We start from the raw sequence: 20,092 nt of genomic DNA, 5'->3' as shown, positions 1-20,092 counted from the left end.
AATGGCGTGACATAGCCCCTTTAATTCAAATTAAACTTCATAGGCAGTTGAGTGCAAGTAAGCATCTCTAAATCACTGAAGACATGAAACGACAAGAAATACAGTCGAAGCTCTTGTAAGCGGACACCCTTGGGCCGCGAAAAAATTGTCCGTAACTGGAGCTGGCCGCTTACGAGAATGGTTCTCATAGGCGGCCACTAGAGGTGTAGTGGATAGATGAACGCTTACGGGAGCTTGCCCAGCTAACAATAACCGGAAGGACGTGGATGACAAAAAACAAACACTGAAATATGGTTCTGTAATAACTGTAAAATCGTTGTGACGAACGGCGATTGAAGTTGATTGATAAAACAAGATACAGAGGTTGCTAATAGGATTTTCTTTGGGGTGTTCGCTTACGGGAGCTTAAAAACAAAAAAAAAGTCTAAGTCGTAATCTCTGAAAGTGTCCGCGGCCGCTTACGGGAACGTCCGCTTACGAGAATGTAAAAATACAGAGTTTGTATGGGAGTTAGAACGGGGTTTCAAACAAGGCGGCCGTAAGTAGAGCATTCCGCTTACGAGAGTGCCCGTTAAGAGAGCTTCGACTGTAATGCTACCTGGGCAAGATAAACATTATTGCACTGCTAACAGCAGGCAAACTAGCTAGTCCTCTGCGAGCAACCCTCTTTCCCCTACTCTTCTTCCAACATTTTTATTAGAATCCCCAACAATTTTCTCGTACCCGTTTATACAAAATAATGGACAAATGAACCCTACTTCCCCTTCCCACCACCTTCAATTCTCCACTCCCCCATGGCCCATCTCATCCCAGCCGGCTTTCAGACCTGTGCGATGCTCAACAAACTGGTTAATAAAGCCACTCCCTTGGAAACCTCGTTTCCAGCGCCCACGTAGCCTGCGAAAAGGCACCCAAGTGGGGTTACGAGAGCGAGGCGAGCGGACCAGCACGTTCTGCTGGATAAGGGTTACTCGGGCTTTGGGGGCGAGGTTGCAGAGAACAAGCAAGGCCTACTGTGTGTGGTAACTCAACATTTCCACGATTACGTGACAACTAAAGAGGTAATTTTTAGATTGGTTGAGGCTAGTTTTAGTCATGATCTATGACTTACCCGTTTCTAAGGGAGGGTTCATAATGTGTGTAGAGGGGGGGGGGGGGGTAGGGGGTTCAGGGCCATAGCCAGGCTTTCGTAACGGATGAGGCAAAATATGAAATCGTCGAAAGCACGAAAAAAAGCACGAGCCACTAGAGGGGTCTGGGGAATGCACCCCAGAAATATTTGAAATCTAAAAGCTCTAAAACGTTATAGTTATTTAGTGTTTCTTTCGAAAAAATAGATCTTGTTCAAATGGGGATTGTTTTCCCAAGTAATATACATGTATGTACAAGTGCTTACTTTAACAGCATTTTGTTTTTGATTTTGGGTTAAAATCTAGGCAAGGCAAGTGCCTCTTCTTGCCTCTTGCTAAATGCGGTCCTGTTTGGGTTTCTTCCGGGAGAAACTTAATGTCGTATACGGTGGTGTTCCAATGAGCTTGTGTCCCAAATGGATAGACGCTCCTAAATGGTGTACTGTCAATACACCTGGTATATCCTGTGGAGTACAAGCTCTCAGAAGGTGCACAATTTTCTGGAAGGCTTTAACTCCTAGTAGCCCCCTTGAAGCCTTGGTCATAGTGCTTATGAGGCTTAGCAACAACAACAACAACAACAACAAAATAAATAATAAAGATGGTATTTTTTTAAGCTCGGTGATAAATAATGAAAATGAATTTTCAACAACGACACGAGCATGGGACAAAGCAAAATTCTGAGTCCCCAACGGGAATCGAACCCATGGCCTCCCAGATACCGGTTGGGGCCCGCATCCATCAGATGTTGGATACAGCATGATGGTGATGTGTATTTTTTTATCAAAAAAAGTTGTTGAATTATTTACATTTCAGCATTATAGATGTGAAACTAGTTATATTTATGAAGAAAGTATTAATATAACAGTTACAACTACTATTTGTTTGTTTCTGTCAGAAAAACAAAACCTACATCAATTAAAAGGAGTCGACCTTTGTTTGATTCACCGTTCTGGTCCTTTCTCGTCCCCAGGCGCCGATTGGCCGGACGTTGAGGCGGTAAGGCGGGAAAACAGCGAGCGCGGGGGTTGATGGTTAGGCAGCGAGCCGTTTTCCCGTCCACATCAGCCCCGGAACGCCGAGCGAACCGTGCACGTCAGTAGGCTTTTATAGATTGTGCTCCTAAAAGTGGCATATTATGCTACTAGCAGTGCTCAAAATTTTGCCAAATTATGCAAAAATTATGCCAGAATTCCCAAATTATGCTTCTGATTTCCGAAATTATGCTCACAAAATGACGTAGATTCTATACATAGAGGTGCGCAATAACGACACCAAATTATGATGTTTTTTAAATAAACTGTTGTTGTAAATTTATTTGTGTTTATGGCAGTTTATCACGGCCGTCAGCTGTCCAAATTAGCTGCTCGCATCTCTAAACCGTTTGTAAAATGCCTCCAACGACTTAACAATCACAATTGTATAGCTAAAACACGCATTGCAAGAACAAACTACCTAAATTTCATTTATTTCTGTAGAAAGTACACCATATTTACTACATTTTATGAATTTATGCTCCAAAAAGTGCTAAAAATTGCTAATTATGCCGTGGCAGTGCTCGTTTCACAAATTATGCTTTTTAGCTCCAATTATGCCAAAAATTATGCTAGCACAATCTATAAAAGCCTACACGTCAGTCCCACAACGCCAAGCGAACCGTGCACGACCAAGGATGAGGACGCCTGGGGACGAGGCAAGTACTAGTCAACGTTTTTAAACATAGTCTTTTCCTAGCTCGTCTTCAATGAATTGCAAGTATTAATCGAACTCACTCTCCTGGAAGATGACGGTATATAGCTTTGGCTTTGGACATAACCAACTGGGCTAAAGTATCTTATTTTATAAGTAGACTAATTCTCTTCTCACAATAAGGTTTATGTTGCGAGATGATCTTGACTTGGGCTTTCCACAAGTTGCTCGGCAACTTTTTGGCAACTTTTCATGATTCGAGCAACTTTTTCCCCTTCGAGCAACTTTTTTCTCTCAAGCAACTTGTTGCATTTTGAGCAATTTCCAGACCGAAAATCTCCGAATTATCCGAGTGTTGTTCAAAGGCAATACGAACGTTTCCGAAGATTTACGAAGTTTGCCGAAGACTTTCGAAGAACATCTGAAGACATTTCAACTTTCGGCTCATTTTGCATTAAAACATTACAAAACTCGTCAGCAAGCATGACGTCATTGATATCTTCACAATATTTCTCAGCTAAAGAAATCCTTGTTATTTAACAAATTTTCCCCTTAATATGTTATTTAGATACTTCTTTTGCTGTAAAATTGCATAAAACTGCTTAGAAATCTTACTCTTAGAGGGAAATTAGCATATATTTAGGGAAATTCTCGTGATTAGAAGCAGCGTTTTGGATTTTTTGGAGCAACTTTCGAGCAACTTTTGAGCAACTTTTTGAGAAATTGCGGGCAACTTTTTGGGAAATCTCGAGCAAATTGTGGAAAGCCCTAATCTTGACGGTAATTCCCCTGAGTGTCTTTGAAGTTTCAGTACTCCAGCCTCTCTTCAACTACATTGTTGCGTGCACTAGGAGTAAACGTAACCGGTGCACATGCTAGCGGAAGCAGCTGGCGAAACCAGAGAACAGTGCTTTGGCGAGTGCAACAACTGCCTTACGTATAAAACCTTCCGCATCTTTTCTATACCATATTGAGTGAGGAATTTCCACCTCTGTCTTGTTTATGATAATGTCATTATTAATGCCTGGCCTTTTGTGTCGTTTTAACCTTTTTACACTTTTTCTACAAAATTTACCTAAAATATACTTTTTTATGCGTCTTTTGAGTTATCTGCTTTTGTGTATAAAAATAATTGGCGTTCATTTCCAGTAGCTCAGTTCGAACCCAACGCCTTCGGACTCAATGTCCTGCGGTTGACTGCCAAGGAATACGTTGAGCAGGCAATCTGGTTCCCAGAGTCTCCAGTATTCACGGCCACTACATGACTGAGAAGCTTGAAAAGCCTGAGCAAACCATTGTGATGCAAACGTGTCTATTTTCCTATTTCTAGTTGTGGTTTTTTTTGTACACGACAGCAGATGAAGCGGTAGTCTTTGTAATGCATTCACCTTCCGCGAGCTTCAAAATCAACGAAGAAGAAGTAAAATGAATTGTAAAACAAAGGCAGTTGACAGTAAAATCCAGTTGAAAGTTACAGTTGAGCCCGCATTCCTGTCTTTATCATCGACACTCAGTGAAGTTTCTACATCGGTGTCCAAGACAGGCGCCAGAGCGACCAACGCAGCGGTAATGTTGTGTCGAGCATGCGTTGTACGGATCATTAAACCCACAAAGAACCACAGCAATATCAGCACAAAACGTCTTTGCATTGTCACTTCTTGAAAATATCTGCAAGAAATGATGAAAATAAAATGTTGTTACATTTATACATCGATATGTATCAGTCCCGAGCGAAACAAACGATTTCGCGGCAAGAGAATATTGGCGGTTTGTGCTACCTTAAAAATGACCGCCAAAAACACGCTCTGTTGCTATGTTCTTTAACCCTTGTCGATCAGACACTGTTTTTTTAATATTAGTCCATAATATCCACCGTAGGGCATAACGTTATGCGTAAGACGCTTTATACGTTTTAATATGTCCATTTCTGACGTTGCAATTTTAGCGTTTTTCGTTTTAGAGAAGACTCATTTAGTTTCGTATGCCAACTAGATGCCAACTAGATCAGGCAATGATCTTTAGACAAATGTCCCTTAATTTTATCTATCTAAGAATTATTCGCTCAAATACGAGAATACTATTTGACATCTTAGAGGCAATAACATGGTGTTTTTCGGCAGTCGTACGTATATTTCCCGGGCCGAAAACAAAACAAAAATATTAATAAAAGAATAAAGAGAAAATAAAGCTTTCCTATCAATCGAGTCCCGCTGAAGAAAACATATATTCTACCCTGGATTTGATATCTGATTCCATTTCACAGTCCTGTAAGTTTCAAGTACAGTCCGTCCTTTTCCAACGGCCAGCCCTGTCTTCGATCGGATCTCCATAACAACCACTCTTTCTTACAACCGGCCATGATTTTTCTTCCCGAATTCTCAGCTGATCCACGATTCGCCGCATCTCAGAAATCAATGAATCTACTCAATTCATCTTAAACTGTCCGTAATTTATGCTCTGATCTTTCCAAATTTGTCGATCCATGAGCCTCCCACGTCCCCTTCCCCCCAATAGTGATATTTCGCTTGCCAGGCCTTCATCAGAACAAACAAATTAACGATTCTAATCTTCATCGTCAAATTTATTTCATTAAAGAGTCTTTTCTCCTAAAAGGCACGGAAAGTCAGAGCACAAAGAGCGCTTTTGGAATTGATACAAGAATATATCGTGTTAGCATATACCGGGTACCTGCTACGGGTTGCAAGAACAACATTCGTTACTGGGATCGAATTTACAACGGAAACAAATGATTTAGGAGACGAAGCCCGACACGACCTTTCTCAAACTGTTAGACCAAATCAAAACCCCTCTGTTTAATTAATAGGGTATCTTACTGGAACAATTTGCGTTTAAATGGAAGACACTGACATCTTGTTTTCGAATGACACTTTGTAAGATTCTTCACTTGAGTGAACTTTAACAATATAAACACCAGATAAAGTCAATGCGCTGTGGAAATAATACAACGCTTGGAAGAAAAACTGATTTCAAAATATGTTTACGCTAAAATATATGTTTTCTTTGGAGTTTGCTTTATAACAATTCGTTGCTATTCCATATATCCAATGGAATTATAAACTCCTTAGTAATTTCCTCCGGATTCGTTTAAATTTTTTACCCAGATTCGTCAAAGATTAAAACATAAAATAAAACCATTTTTTATTATTTTGTTCAGGGACATCAAGGTAGGAAGGTACTTGAAAGATAAATCGATCGCAAAGGTTGAAGATTGGCGATAGAGCACAATCAAACGAAGCTAGTCATCTGTTGTTTGAATCAATAAAAGGTTCCTTCACATTTCAGTCATCGATTTTGCCATAGCAAAAGTCAGTTGTACTATTGCTCTCACTCTTCACATCAACTACATGTAACTTGCGTTGCAAAGACGCCTTTAGCGAAATCAAATCTTTTTCTAGTTTTCGGTCAGATCAGAAACTTATGCTATACTAAATTAACTGAATTATAAAGGTTGTGACTGCGATTCTGATATCAAGCCTCGCCTTGATTTAAAGAAACGGCCATTCTATAGATAACGCAAAGACACCCATACATTACTCACCTCTGATTCCTTGGGTCTTTTAAGTTGTGCCTCGGCCAGCGCGCGCCCTTCTGGGGGTTTTAAAATGGTGCTTCTTCAAACAGGGCAATAAACTTTAAATCCTGCACTAGAAAACGCGCCACGTAAAACAAACAGCAATTTCAATCGCTTTGAACTTGCCATAAGCCCGAAGAGTCTCCAACGAGCCGGTTAATTGACAAATTTACGGCCGCTTGACAAAACCTGGGCTCTCGATATGAACCCATTGAAGTGCGTTATTGTTTGAGTTCGACAGGAGCCAATCAAAGCATCCGTTCACTTGGCAGCACAGCGCAGCTCTTGAAGCGTGCTGTCATGACCTCATCGCAGTCGGGCGCCATGTTTTCCTTATGAGGTAACTTGCATATCTAATGACCTGCCGTGCCTGGGACATGAGATAACTATATATGGATACTATCAAACGAAGCTCCTTCCAAATTTTGAAACACTCTTCAAGCTGCTTCAGAAGCCAGAACTACAGCTGCAGCCCAGCATTTGCCTTCAAACAGAAGCCTGGATTGCAATAACGTTCTTTTTGTCCCGTGGCAAGATAGTAAGGTTGACTTTTTAACACATTTTTTTTTCTAGATCTGTTAAGCGAGCGTGCTTTACACCTGGTGCGGGTAGCGGACAACATCTTTTCTACAATGGAAGGAGGCTCCTCCGAAAACGTAATTATAAGTATGCCATATGTTGTTATGTAACGAGCGTCGCTATAAAAAGACACAAGTGATAACATATTGAATGTAGCTTTACTGCACAATTTTATTGGGCTTACTCACCATAAGATATCAAGTTTGAATTTCAGGTCTTTCATTTTGAGATAACCGATGCGCTTCGCACGAAATTGGGGACTTTACAGGTACGGTATTGCCTATAAAAATATTACTGATGCGGTACATAGCGGGAAGTTCCTGAACATTTCCACGAGTCCACAAGGCAGGTAAAAATGCACTGTAGGTTAGGTCGAGATAGCTCAAAATGTGCGAAATCCCGTGTTATTGACATCAGTATTGTAGTGCTAGAATTGAGTAACATAAAGTATTTTTCTTAACTGCATAAAACAGAACAGACTACACAAAAGTACGAGAAGTAAACTGCCGCAAAAAAAAATGTCTGACGCTAAATTACTTACTCAGAGAAGATCGTTAGAGTAAATTCAAAAGAGAATAAAACATGTATGCTTGCTTTCCCATCAGTGAACCGTCAAAGCGTTTGATATCAGAACAAAGGTAACTGACCAACCATGGCTTAGGACCAAACGATGACTCATGAAAGATCAAATCCCAAAAAATGTTACATATTTGATAAAGCACTTGGTTTATATTTTTCCTTTACCCTAAAACCGCTTAATGTTTAAAAAGGTAATTTTAGTCCGTTGGCTTCCAAGCCTTAGTGCCTATAGCTATAGCGTATTCAAACTTCAGGTTACTAATTTCTTATGTAAACAATATCCAAACAAGTTATGTACTTCACGCCGAAAAAAGGTACCTGTTGGCGAACGGGGTGTCGCCGCTCAGTTAATGCAATGCTTCGTGCTTTCTAGAATGTGGATCAGTGAAGCGCTGATTTGAACAAAATCCACATGTGCTTACGGATCATCCTATTGCTGGTTTTCACTGTCACGCAAATAACGATACTGTCACGCGCTGCAAAAAATAAATCCAAAGCTATTGAGTTAAACAAATCAAGAATTTTACAGGTTGTAGAAAATAACAAGATAGTCTACGTATCCAAGTCTCAGGTCTGTACGGTATTCCGTACTCGAGTTATCCGTCATAATGTTTAACACAAATTTACAGAGCACAGTATGGAACGCCATCTTGGATCCCATGTGGAGGGGTACCAAGATGGCCGCCGGAAATCAATGAAAACATCTGGCATTCACTTCTGCTATAAAGCGCGGTCAGTTCACCTTCGTGAACACGTAAACATTCATATAAACACTTCTTGTAAAGCCTCAACTGTTCAGATCATTAAAAATAACAGGATGAGGCATTCTTTTTAAGCATACGTGACAGCCTTCAGGCGGCCATTCTGATGTGTAGGGCTTTCCACAAGTTGCTCGAGATTTCCCAAAAAGTTGCCCGTAATTTCTCAAAAAGTTGCTCAAAAGTTGCTCCAAAAATCAAAAAAGTTGCTTCTGACAATAAAAGTTGCTCGAAAGTTGCTCCAAAAAATCCAAAGCGCTGCTTCTAATCAAGATAAATTCTCTAAATATATGCTAATTTCCCTTTGAGGGTAATATTTCTTAGCAGTTTTATGCAATTTTACAGCAAAAAAAGTATCTTAATAACATATTAAGGGGAAAATTTGTTAAATAACAAGGATTTCTTTAACTGAGAAAAATCGTGAAGATATCGATGACGTCATGTTTGCTGACGAGTTTTGTAATGGTTTAAACCAGATAGAGCAGAAAGTTAAAACGTCTTCAGATGTTCCTCGGAAGTCTTCGGCAAACTTCGTAAATCTTCGGAAACGTTCGTATTGCCTTTGAACAACACTCGGATAACCTTCGGAGATCTTCGGTCTGGAAATTGCCCAAAATGCAACAAGTTGCTCGAGAGGAAAAAAAATGCTCGAAGGGGAAAAAGTTGCTCGAATCCTAAAAAGTTGCTAAAAAGTTGCCGAGCAACTTGTGGAAAGCCCTAGTGTCGTGTGGCGCAAAACTTCGAAATTCAAAATGTTATTTCTCAAAGACGGTGGATGCTATCGAGCTTAAAACCTTCAATAAGATATATATTAAGGACGTCTAATAGCTAGTGAAGGATAAAAAGTCAGGGGGCTCGCGATTCTGGATTTAGAATTTTGATGACGTCACGTAAAAACCAAGAATTGCTGGCTTGCAACTTACGTCACGGCGGCCATGCTGGTGGACAAGAACAAATCAAACTATCATGGAAGTTTTGCGAATTTTTTTTGTTTTGACCCCCAATATGGCCGCTTTGTCACGTGGTTGCAAGCCAGCAATTTATTCGCGAACGCCTTTGCCACTTATACAACTGCGGCAGCGGAGAACCACAAAAAGAACAGTGTGTCGAGTCGGCACCAGTTTCCTGGGAGCAAACCAGAACTGAAACTTACAAAAAGTGACGACCGAAAGTTGTTTATTTTTTAATCAATTGCGTAATTTCTTTTGAATTCGCATTGCGAGTACATCGATATATGACGGTACACAGAACGCAATTAATGCAATAAAATTTTTGTACTCCGTCAAGAACCGCAGCGCGTTATTATCCTGTGACAAAATTAAACAGAGATGCTTTACTCTACAAAGCCATTTCTTTCGAATGTTGTTGAAATGAGTAAGTTTAATCCTCGCGCAACGGTGTACGTCTACAGACATCTTTCTTTGGAAAGGTACCTTGGGAGTACCCCGTTCTTAAATCTATTACCCCTTCTATGAACGCTTATCGAATCTTACAGAAAGTCTGTCTAGCGCGGCCGAACAAAAAGCAGAGTGTAAAGAAAGTTGGCAAATCATGTACATAATGAGCGAGAGAAAACTTTTGTTGACTCTCAAGAAAATTCGAGAAAGTTCATTTTAGCTGGTAGTGAATGCGAGTTGACGAGGATACCAGAGTTGGTGGGCAAACTATAGAGCGACAGTAAAAACCTGTAGCCAGGCGGACAACATTAGAATTTTCATATTAACTTTCGTTGTTTCGAGATTAGACAGGACTAACCTGTGATGTACCGGGTTTTACAGGTTAGCCAGGGCTGTTTCCAATTGAAAGACCTAAATAAAAGTAATTATCAAATAATAATGACGATGATGATGATGATGATGATGATGATATATGATGATGATAATGATGATGATGATGATAAACTGACTATTTCTGTCGACTTTAACGAAAAGTAAATTTAAGCAAACGCTATTTAACAATAGTTTGAAGTGAACTGATATGGTGTTAAGTACAGAAGCCATCCATCAGCACTGGGTGGACGAATAGAAAGACTGCATAACATAAGGTTTTAACTTTACTTGCTGCAATTCATCATCATCATTTATTTGCCACTTCAGAATTAAACATACAAATTAAAATAACTTAAAAAGACAGGGTGAGGAGACCTCCAAGAAACCACAAGGCTTATGGGGGAGGCCACCTCGGGTTAGCAATAAGGAATTTCGCTGTGAATGTGCAGCTAAGCCAATTTCAGAATCATTTTATTAGAAATTTGATCATTTTTTTCTTAAAAGAAGAGAAGCTACTCGAACCAGTGATCGATTCTGGTAGAGAATTCCAAATTTTAGAACACTGGAAAAGTTTTGTAAACTGCTTTAGATTTGTACGACGGTGATGTGGTCGATAACACTTGGCTATTCTTGTATCATAACTGTGTATTTGACTACTAGTAGAAAACAAATTGAGAAACATCGGCGCCAATAAAATTGTGATTATGATGGCTATATTTTGAAAAGCTGAGGCACTGCCTTTGCTAAAGACGTGCTGCTTTGCCGTTATGCCGTTTCTCAACTGAAAAAGCACAATTATTTCTAGATTAATATCATTTTGCGACACATACGATGGGATAACATTTTCTGTTACCTTCGCGGTATCCCTTGCTAGCATTATTTATTAACGCTAGGAAGGGATGCCGGGAAGGTGATGGAACTTGACGTCATATCATTACCAGTCTTAGTCTCTGGACATTCATGGCTAGCCAGTGCTATTCAGGCTAACTGGAGTGCTAGTTAGGCTAACCGAACGCTATTTAGACTAACCGGAATTCTATTTTGGCTAACCGGAGTGCTAGTTAGGCTACCATATTTACTCGAATAAGCGCCGCGGCGCTTATTTTATTTTTTTGTGCCTCAAGTGCGGCGCTTATTTGAGGGCGGCGCTTATTTAAAAATTGCCGCCACAAACAATCTTATCTAGACGAAACTTCTACAGTAACTAGAAGAAGGGTATTTTGATTGTAAGTATCCGTATCTTACGGAAGAGAGTAGTTGCGCTTGCTGTCCCGACAAAGTTCACGGCCTTCACAACGTTAACAAAACTACATATTGCAAGCATTTTGGATAGAAAAAAAAAATGAAATAAATAAAATAAAAAATAGAAAAAAATAATGGAAGAGCAATAAAACAAAATAACTTTGAACTGTGAAACATCGCTTTTGATAAAATGGAATTTTCTAAGGCTGTTTCAGAGTTGCTTTGTACTGCTTTTTTCAGATATACGGAATTCCTCGAATAAGCGCCGCATCGGGACAGCGGCGCTAATTCGGGGCGGCGCATATTAACTTTTTTGTCACAAATGCGGCGCTTATTCGAGCGCGGCGCTTATTCGGGGACGGCGCTTGTTCGAGTAAATACGGTAACCGAATGCTATTTAGGCTTACCGGAGTATTATCCAGGCTACCTGGAGCGCTAGTTAAGCTAACCGCAGTGCTGTTTAGTATTCATTACATGAACTGAGTGTTACGTGGTATAGATATGCCATGAAGTGTCTCGCTATTTTCTCATTACATTAACTGAGTGCAGATTAGCTGGTCCCGTCATTCAACCTTGTTCCCGGGCCCTCTCCCCTTTTCCGGCCCTCTGCCTGGGAACTAGGTTGTATATCATTGTGGTATCTTGCAGAGCGTATACAAGGAAGATATACTGCTTGTCGTTTATGTTGAGGAACATAATCGTATCATAGAATCAGAAATTCCCCATCATCAGCCCCATTAAACCATGCTCTACCTCAGTTAAACGGCGTATTGCAGTCGTTGGCAAATCCATGCAATAACTTAGCAGTGCTGCAAAAGAATTCATGATCCATTAGCGACCTTCAGATTTGACTACTACGAGTACGAGATCGAGTACGAGTACGACTTTGGAATTTCAACACAATCATATCCCCCAAGCTATAACTCTCCCTTTTTGCTGACTAACACATAAATAAACGTTAAGGATAAGATTGGTGTGATAAGTGATTATAGGAGGCACACGAATTAAGTTTGAAAACTCGTACTCGTACTCAATCTCGTACTCGTAGTCCAATCTGAAGGTCGCTATTAACAAACTCAATACATCTGAGACTATAGAATGACAAATGTACCCCCAGAATTAAGCTTTGTTAGTGTATCTGCTATCTTCCAATTCCCTTGAGAAATCGCGCAAAACATCGCCCTACACTATACCCAGACTGTGGCGGTAGCCGAGTTGGCTAAAATCGGACGATATTCCACACAATTCTGGCGGGTTGGCAAGCCACCCAATCCAATCCCCCTGGATCCTCCCCTGCAGTAAGGGGGATATAGCGGGATATGGCTGGAATATGGTAGAGTGTACCTGAACCCTGCTAAATGATCGCGGTCGGTTTCAAAACTTTCGGTAAATACCTTGAAAAGCTCAGTGGATGTCGTTAACAGTAAAATGTGATTGCAAGAGTGTTGCATAGACTGCATAATTGTTACATCTCGAGGTTCGCTAAAAGTGATTTTGTTATGCCGCGGTTGCTGAAAATATATATTCGAAAAGAGAGGATATGGGCTTTCTAGAAGCATTAAAGCGAGGTAGAATTTTGTGACCCCCGCAATCTTTAATGTGCCGCAAATAGCCTTTCCCCTTATTTGGTATAACCTTGCTAAGTAACCGAATTGCAACAGTATATATTAAAAGGTATAAAATATTGAATAAATAAAGAGTGTGTTGTTGTTTTTGTTGTTGTTGTCTTCCTTGGAAATCAAAGCCGCTGGTTTATTTCCTGTTTAATTAGCTTTAATTATATTGCAGAATATTTTGACAAGTGTTTCCAATATCTACCAGTTTATAACATAATGAGATAACAACGCTATCTCCTTAGTTTTCTCTATCAGTCCCCCTCCCCCCTCCCCCCTCCCCCCCCTTTCCCCTTACCAGCGCACGATCTCCAAAATAGGTCAGGCCTATTGAGCGTAAATAAGGTAAGGACTGAAAAAACGAAACTCCAACAGAACATAACTAAAATCGTAAAGAAAAACTTTTTTTGTCGTCTTGTCGTCAAGGCAAAATCTTACCTCGCAAACCTTGTGTCAATTAAAGTTCTTCAAGTAATTTGTAAACAAAACCTGTCATCGCCGCATGCATTTTGGTGAAGGTTTCTTCAACCAACAATGGAAAGAAATAACGAAAGCAGCACAACTTGGTCTGATATCATGCTTACACTAAATCTTAAACAAGATTAAAGGTTCGTTTTTGGGGAGAATCCAACATTGGATATTTTATCCCAGAATTCACACTCTTTACATCCCTCGTACGTACATACAAAAATTTGTCATATGAAAAATGCTTGTGTAGACGACGCTAAATACCTACTGTTGAGCATAATGTGCAGCATTCTTGAGGGCCGGGTGTCGCCAAGGGGCAAAATACTCAATTTTTGTAGCAAAATGTGTAAACCCCAAGCAATGAATTATGATAATACGGACTGGATTCACAATCCTTTTTAAAGGCTAGTATGCACGAGCAATTTTTATGTGACAAATATATTTGCTGAGAAGCTGGCGTATTAGCTTTTTTGTGACAGATAAATGTTGTCACATACGAAAAAAATTGCTCGTACGTGTAGACGACTCGTCGCATAAAATGTGGCAATTATTCTCTATTTTCCAATTGCCCATAATGCACTTTGTTTGCCCCCAAATTTTGTATATACTATTGTTTGGAAATATGTAGTCCTCCCAAGAAAATTTGAAAGCAATAGTTTCTGCAAAATTTGGGGGGCAAACAAAGTGTATTATGGGCAATTGGAAAATAGAGAATTGCTACAGCATTAGTGGTCCCTAGTCTCCAAATCTCTCACTGGGCACTGTGCGTATCTCTGCTGTCCAAAGTTATTACTGGCCCACTAACATTTGAACAGTTGACAAAAAATTACATGATCAAATTTATTTGTCACATAAAAATTAAACTCGGATTCATATCATATATACTTCTAAACATATTTCAAATGTGAATACATGTCGGTATACGCCTCTATCTTTCAAAGAAGAAGCAACATAATGTTGATATTGGCCGATTTCACACTAAAGACGGAAAAATCGTCTGGGACGGCGAACAAGTTGTCTTAGTGTGAAAACGGGACGACACGATGTCTGAAATGACATTAACTTGCTTATTTAATTTCTACTTGTCACTTGTCAAACCCTATTACAGGTGTTAGGCGACCAAAACAGACACCTTTTTTTGACAGATTCGAGACAGATTAGTTGATCGCAATGTTTGGACTTAAGCAGACTGAAATTTGTTCAAGCTCAGACTCGTCAGCGAAAGTCAGCTAGAATAACGTTAATTTTCAATAAAGAGTTGACATAAAATTAATATGTAAATGAATGTCAGTTACGTTGTTCTTTTAATCAAAAATGCTTTAGGAACAAATCGCTTTCCTTCGTCGACTATAATTGTCAAATATAATCACTCACTCTAACCCAAGCAAAAACAAAATAACAAATATAGTGACAGTCCCCGAGCAGAGGAGATAATCGCAGCATAGAACTGTACAACAACAAAACCACAACAACAACAAAACAAAGAGAGTCTGCCTCTAAGACAAACCTGCCGTGCTGTAGTTTTGGTATACTGATTTAACTGAGTATCGGAGAAAAAATACCTACACCTGCAATAGAAGGCTGTTCCTAATAATAAGACTATAAAATTAAATTTCTACGTCGATAGTGTCTCTCTCAGCCACTCTAGAAAAGAACTTTTTACGAAAACTCACGAGTTTCTTCAGACAGTGAACACAAGTTGTGTCTTCTCAAATTTGGTTGTCCAATTTTTTCTTCCCTACTGAAAGTAAGTGATTCTCAGGCATTGCTCGGAATTTTTAGCCTCTGTTAGTTAGTTGTTCGAAGAAGCTACAGATTGATAAAAAAGAATAAAAAAGTAAAAAGAAATATTAAAGGAGTTTATCTGCCAGGACAACATCGCTTTGTTGATGGCTTTCTATTTCTCATCACCAGTTTGCTCAACTGAAAAAGAGAATTTGTTAAGGGAAATTCGATTCTGATCAATTTCAAATCGGCTTAATAGATATTAAAACTGCAAAGACCTTCAGTGCTTTGGGATTAGATTCTTGTCGCCTCGAGTCGTACTGTTCACAATGGAGTTTTTTGGGCAGGTTTTTTTTTTCGAAAAAAGCGGTAAACCTGAAGTTGATGTTCTTCTCCTTGGTAGGTTTTCACTTCTACCAGTTAATTTGAAAGCTCTCGTTTTAACATTCACGGCGTAACGTTTTTGGCGAAAACGGTCGATTTTAAACGCCCAAGAAGAGAACATTCGACTTCTAATTAGTTACCGTCCATAACTGAAAAGCACCTGTGCTCACTTCCTGCCGTCCACATTATCAAACTCCATGCAGTTCATACAGCCCGGGTTATCATTTGAAACTCAGAGCTTTAGCAACCATGAGAAAGTCAAGATTAGCAGGTAAAAACAACCATGTGAAGTTTGATCATCAAAAAACTCACACGGCGAAGACGTTAACTCTTTTCCTTTAGACTTGTCTAATTTGTTTTTGACACTTGTGAAGCCCTATAACGGGTATTAGACCATTGCAATAGTCACCTTTTGACAGATTGTCAGATTACATGACTGAGTGACTTCAAGGTGTTATGAGCACTCAAGCCTGCAAATTAAATCAAGTCTAAATCTTTGTAGTGTGTAACTGTCCTTGAAAGAATTGTATAAATATCAAGTTGAGCAATGCAAGTGAACATGTCGCGGTCTCCAGTATCAGAATCTAGTTAAATGAACAGACATCACCAATGACCTGCGACCTATACTATTTACTACCTGCTTCTAAAACTACTGAGCAATGGAGGATGACGCTAAAAATAAAATCTCCTAAGGTAACAAAAAGTACCTCCTCTAAAAATTTCCATAGGTTTTGTATATACAAGTAAGTGTGATTATTGTGATCTTAACAACAAAAATCTTCTTGTTGTTTTTCTTTTCAGCAAGGTGTTCTCGCGGGTGTCAGATTGTGCGCGAACAAATGGCTATTGAGGTCATTCTTCAAACTTAACGAACCATAGCGTAACAGCCAATTACGCGCCAGTGATTTGCACCAATCAGAGGCTTCACTGAACGGCATAACCCGTGGTATCATATTCACTAAGGTATCTGAGCGAGTCCGGTTCACAGGTAAGTCTGTCGCCATGTTTGATCTTTAATCTCCGCCTAATGAATCGAAAATGCACGGTACTCGAATTGATTGTAAAGTTATAAAATCACTGCAGTTTTTGCTTTAGGTGTCTAAAGGAAATCTAGTTCCGTAACCTTTCATTTGTTTGCTCGAGTTTTTCTTCTATTTCTATAGCGATGACTACAAGCTAAACAAACAATTAAAACTCTTCGGTGAGCTTAATCCACGTAGCTCAATAGGCAAGCGTTTCCTTTTTATATATAAGGTAATGCTATTTGAATTTGAATTTGTGCTGTTTTGGAATTTTTTCTGTGATGATAGTTTTGTAGCGTCGCGGAGCGAGTAAGCTTGTCTCGTACAAGACTACAGAACGCGAATCACCAGTCCGGGACATGTTTACGAGAAACCTATTCACAGACGTTGATTTCATTTTGATTACCAGCCAATTAAAATGGTCACGACATTCTGGAGTTCATTATGTTGGCGTTTCATGTTCTCTCTCGGTTCGTTGAACCGCGAGATAAAATCATAAACACACGTCCTAGTTAACAAAGCGTTTGCCTTCTAGACAATTGATCGTTAATCGGAGCTAATGATTAGGCGTTAAGTTGTCGAGAATTTTAGATCTAGTGCATTAAGTTTAATGTCTGCATATCCAAAAACTACATTTTGATATGTGCATCGATTGATTCGCTACAAGTCTCAACGCTGTTTTTTGTTTTGTTATTTTGTTAGCCTGAATACAACCCCGCCTTATTCTTTTCTTATCGTTTGGTACCCGTTACCCACCTAAAATAACCTACTAAACTATAGAAACCAACCGCTTTTTTTTTTCAGGGGTAGTCAGGCGGACACTAAACTAACTTATCATCCGTTTACAAGACAAATCTAATATAGTTAACTCTTTATTTTGACTGTTTACCATTGAAGATTGTCTTCTGGCTACCACTAAATTTCCGTGCAAGTATGAAAATATCTCTGTTGGACTTCATCGCTAGGACTTATCAATAAAATACGTGTTCAAGCGTTATGAATTATTTACTCTTTTAAGACCATGTATTTCAGTTGTGTTTTCTCCTCTTACTTAATCTAAGAGGAATAGTATGTGAAGAACACGATATTTTCGCCCAAAATTGCAAACGAGCGACTGTGTAAGAGCCGTTAGAACGTAGAGTTATTGACGTATTTTCTTCCGTCGACAGTTGGACATTTTCTTGGAGTCACAATAATGAGAGCATACGTTGCGATCGTATGCCTTCTTCTCATTTTACACCATGTTAATGCGGCTCCAAGACCTTGTAGGAATCGACGGGATGTGAGCGAGAAAAAGAGCGACGACCAAACGGAAAATAAAACAGAGGAACATCAAAAAGCCGACGATAGTCAGAACAAGGAGAAACAAAAGGACAAAAAACAATATGTACCCTTCGCTCCAGCCGTCCCGGCTGTACCGGCGTATAACATGGGCGACACTATTTCCGAAGACAGCCAGCCCGTGCAAGTCATTCAAATAAGGGATTTAAGCATCGCAAATGGTGTTATCAAGTCCAGCAATATTGTGCAGAAGTAAAGTGAAGTGAGTTATCCTCTTGATATATTTGATATTGCTTTCGCAACTGAGTTACTGGTGCGTAATCGCATTCACTGAGTAAGAAAATCCATCGCCTTTTCTGCCCTCGAAATATCTTAGTTTTGCTCGATTAAGCGAGACGGCGAGATTGCCTTATGACATTCTCGTTTGGTACCAAAAAAATCGCTTTTAAGGGTAACATAGTCATAAAATGGACGAGTAAGAAAATTTAATTTGTCCACAAATGAGATCAATGGCTTTTGAAAGCTGCGTCAAAAATGCGTAGCAGGTACACAAAATGGCTTTTCAGACTTAAACGAAAAAAATGATAGTACCTCATAAATGTTATTCAGCACTGTTTAGCTTAGTCGAGCTTTAGTCGAAGCCAGAAAGTATCAATTTGACTTTATTTTGATTTTAAACCAAAATTAACACAATTTACTCTTGAGTTTATGATTTTTAAAATACGATATATGTTCGTCACCTGTCGGCTTGAAACTGTATCGCTATTGCAAGGAGAAAAAAATCAAGAAGTAAAAGAAATGCAGTATACATTCGTTTTAGTTAATAATCGTCTAAAAAGGTAATATTCGCCGATAAACGGTAGCTCTATGGAATTTTCCCTTGATACTGCAATTAATTAGGCTTAAATAATTTTGAATTCCGCTATCAAAGCCTATTTACCGTCAAACAACGGTGAGGGTAATATAATAATTTTACCAGCTTTAAGTAGAGCCGGGTACATTATTATTTTTAGAGTTCTGTATCTTATAGCTGCAAGTTCATGGACTAAGGGCGTCTTTGTGTGGAGCAAGGTTGTTCTCATTCCCCTTAGTTGCCACAGCTGGTATTAAACACTTTTTTTACAAAGCACGTTGAAGCGTTCACAAGACCAACTGCAAATTAAACTTGGCTTTTGGCTGGTCTTGCACACAGTCTTTGATTAAAAAACTACAGTAGTACTTGTGTGACCGAACGGACGGGAAAACATTTTTCGTACTTGGACTGTACGTTTGTTTCATTTGGTCAGCGGTACGAATTTTATTGAAGAGAGCTCTAGAGAGGAAGAATACTTGATGAACAGGCTCAACAAAGGTCATTGCCCCTTGTAATACTGAACGTTCTATTTCAATGCAGCATTGTAAAGTCATATTTCTCTTTCCTTTGCAGGTCACCGGTAGGGGAGCAAGCTTGAGGATACTGAAAGCCTTTTCTACAGTAACATTTTTGGAACGTTTGCAGAATACATGCGTTGGTGATTTGCAATTTATTTCAGGATGTACGTGCTTTCTGATATCCTAAAATTAAATTATTTATCGACAAACACGACAAGAAAAGCAAGGATCATAGAGCAAGTTTCAACGAAACGCAAATTATCTCGAAAGCTGTCAATTACAAATCGACTTCTCGGTGATCTCAGTCCTATTCAACAGGATTGAAAAGGAATCTTGCCAAAAAACTATTTTTTTAATATATCAATATCCTTGTTGCCAAGGACAACACTGGAACAAGAACAGCTTTTGCAGTTCGTTTACGCCTGAGTGTCAATTCTTGAGGCGAATGCACTCCTCTCGCCAGTCCTTGTCAATACACTGGTACAGAAGGACGTTTATGTACATATACTGTATAAATATCATATAGCCTTCGATTCCTACAAGGCTGAGCTATAGTAGAAGTGCACACGAAGTTTTATTACGTGATCCGCTAAGATAAGTACAAAAATAGGAATTCTCTTCTGTTGAAGTTGTTTGTAAAAAGGAAACAAATCATATAACGAAAATAGAATCAGGTTGTTGTAATTACGTTTGTTCTCTTCATGTTTTTAACCAATGATGAAAACCAGTATGTTTTATTGGTGGTCCAACAGTTTCTGAGTGTTGGACTTGCTAAAGTTTCTGCAGTTTTCATTCACGAAGTCGTGAAAAAATATCTTATTGACCAAGCTTGGTCGGGGCGGTAATGGGATAATATCGGCCTTCAGGCCTTCCTGTACTGATCTAGGGCC

At 39.3% G+C, this 20,092-nt stretch overlaps 2 long non-coding RNA genes across 3 annotated transcripts; one reads left to right on the top strand and one right to left on the bottom strand.

Annotated features, from left to right (window-relative positions):
• Positions 1–3,509: 3,509 nt before the first annotated feature.
• LOC144655537 (uncharacterized) lies at positions 3,510–6,626 on the bottom strand. The gene is made up of 2 exons (XR_013571139.1): positions 6,379–6,626; positions 3,510–4,487 (listed from the first exon to the last, which is right to left on the bottom strand). It is a non-coding gene; the product is annotated as an uncharacterized LOC144655537 (long non-coding RNA).
• A 9,115-nt stretch (positions 6,627–15,741) lies between these two features.
• LOC144656664 (uncharacterized) lies at positions 15,742–19,889 on the top strand. Of its 2 annotated transcripts, XR_013571353.1 has the most exons (4): positions 16,207–16,221; positions 16,330–16,516; positions 17,720–18,093; positions 19,258–19,889. It is a non-coding gene; the product is annotated as an uncharacterized LOC144656664 (long non-coding RNA). The 2 variants fall into 2 exon arrangements; XR_013571352.1 differs by having other exon boundaries at positions 15,742–16,516.
• Positions 19,890–20,092: the final 203 nt, after the last annotated feature.

This window comes from Oculina patagonica, chromosome 1 (genome assembly GCF_052425735.1).
Source record: "Oculina patagonica isolate OP01 chromosome 1, crgOcupat, whole genome shotgun sequence".
Taxonomy (NCBI): Eukaryota; Metazoa; Cnidaria; class Anthozoa; order Scleractinia; family Oculinidae; genus Oculina; species Oculina patagonica.
This window is presented reverse-complemented; position numbering and strand designations above follow the sequence as displayed.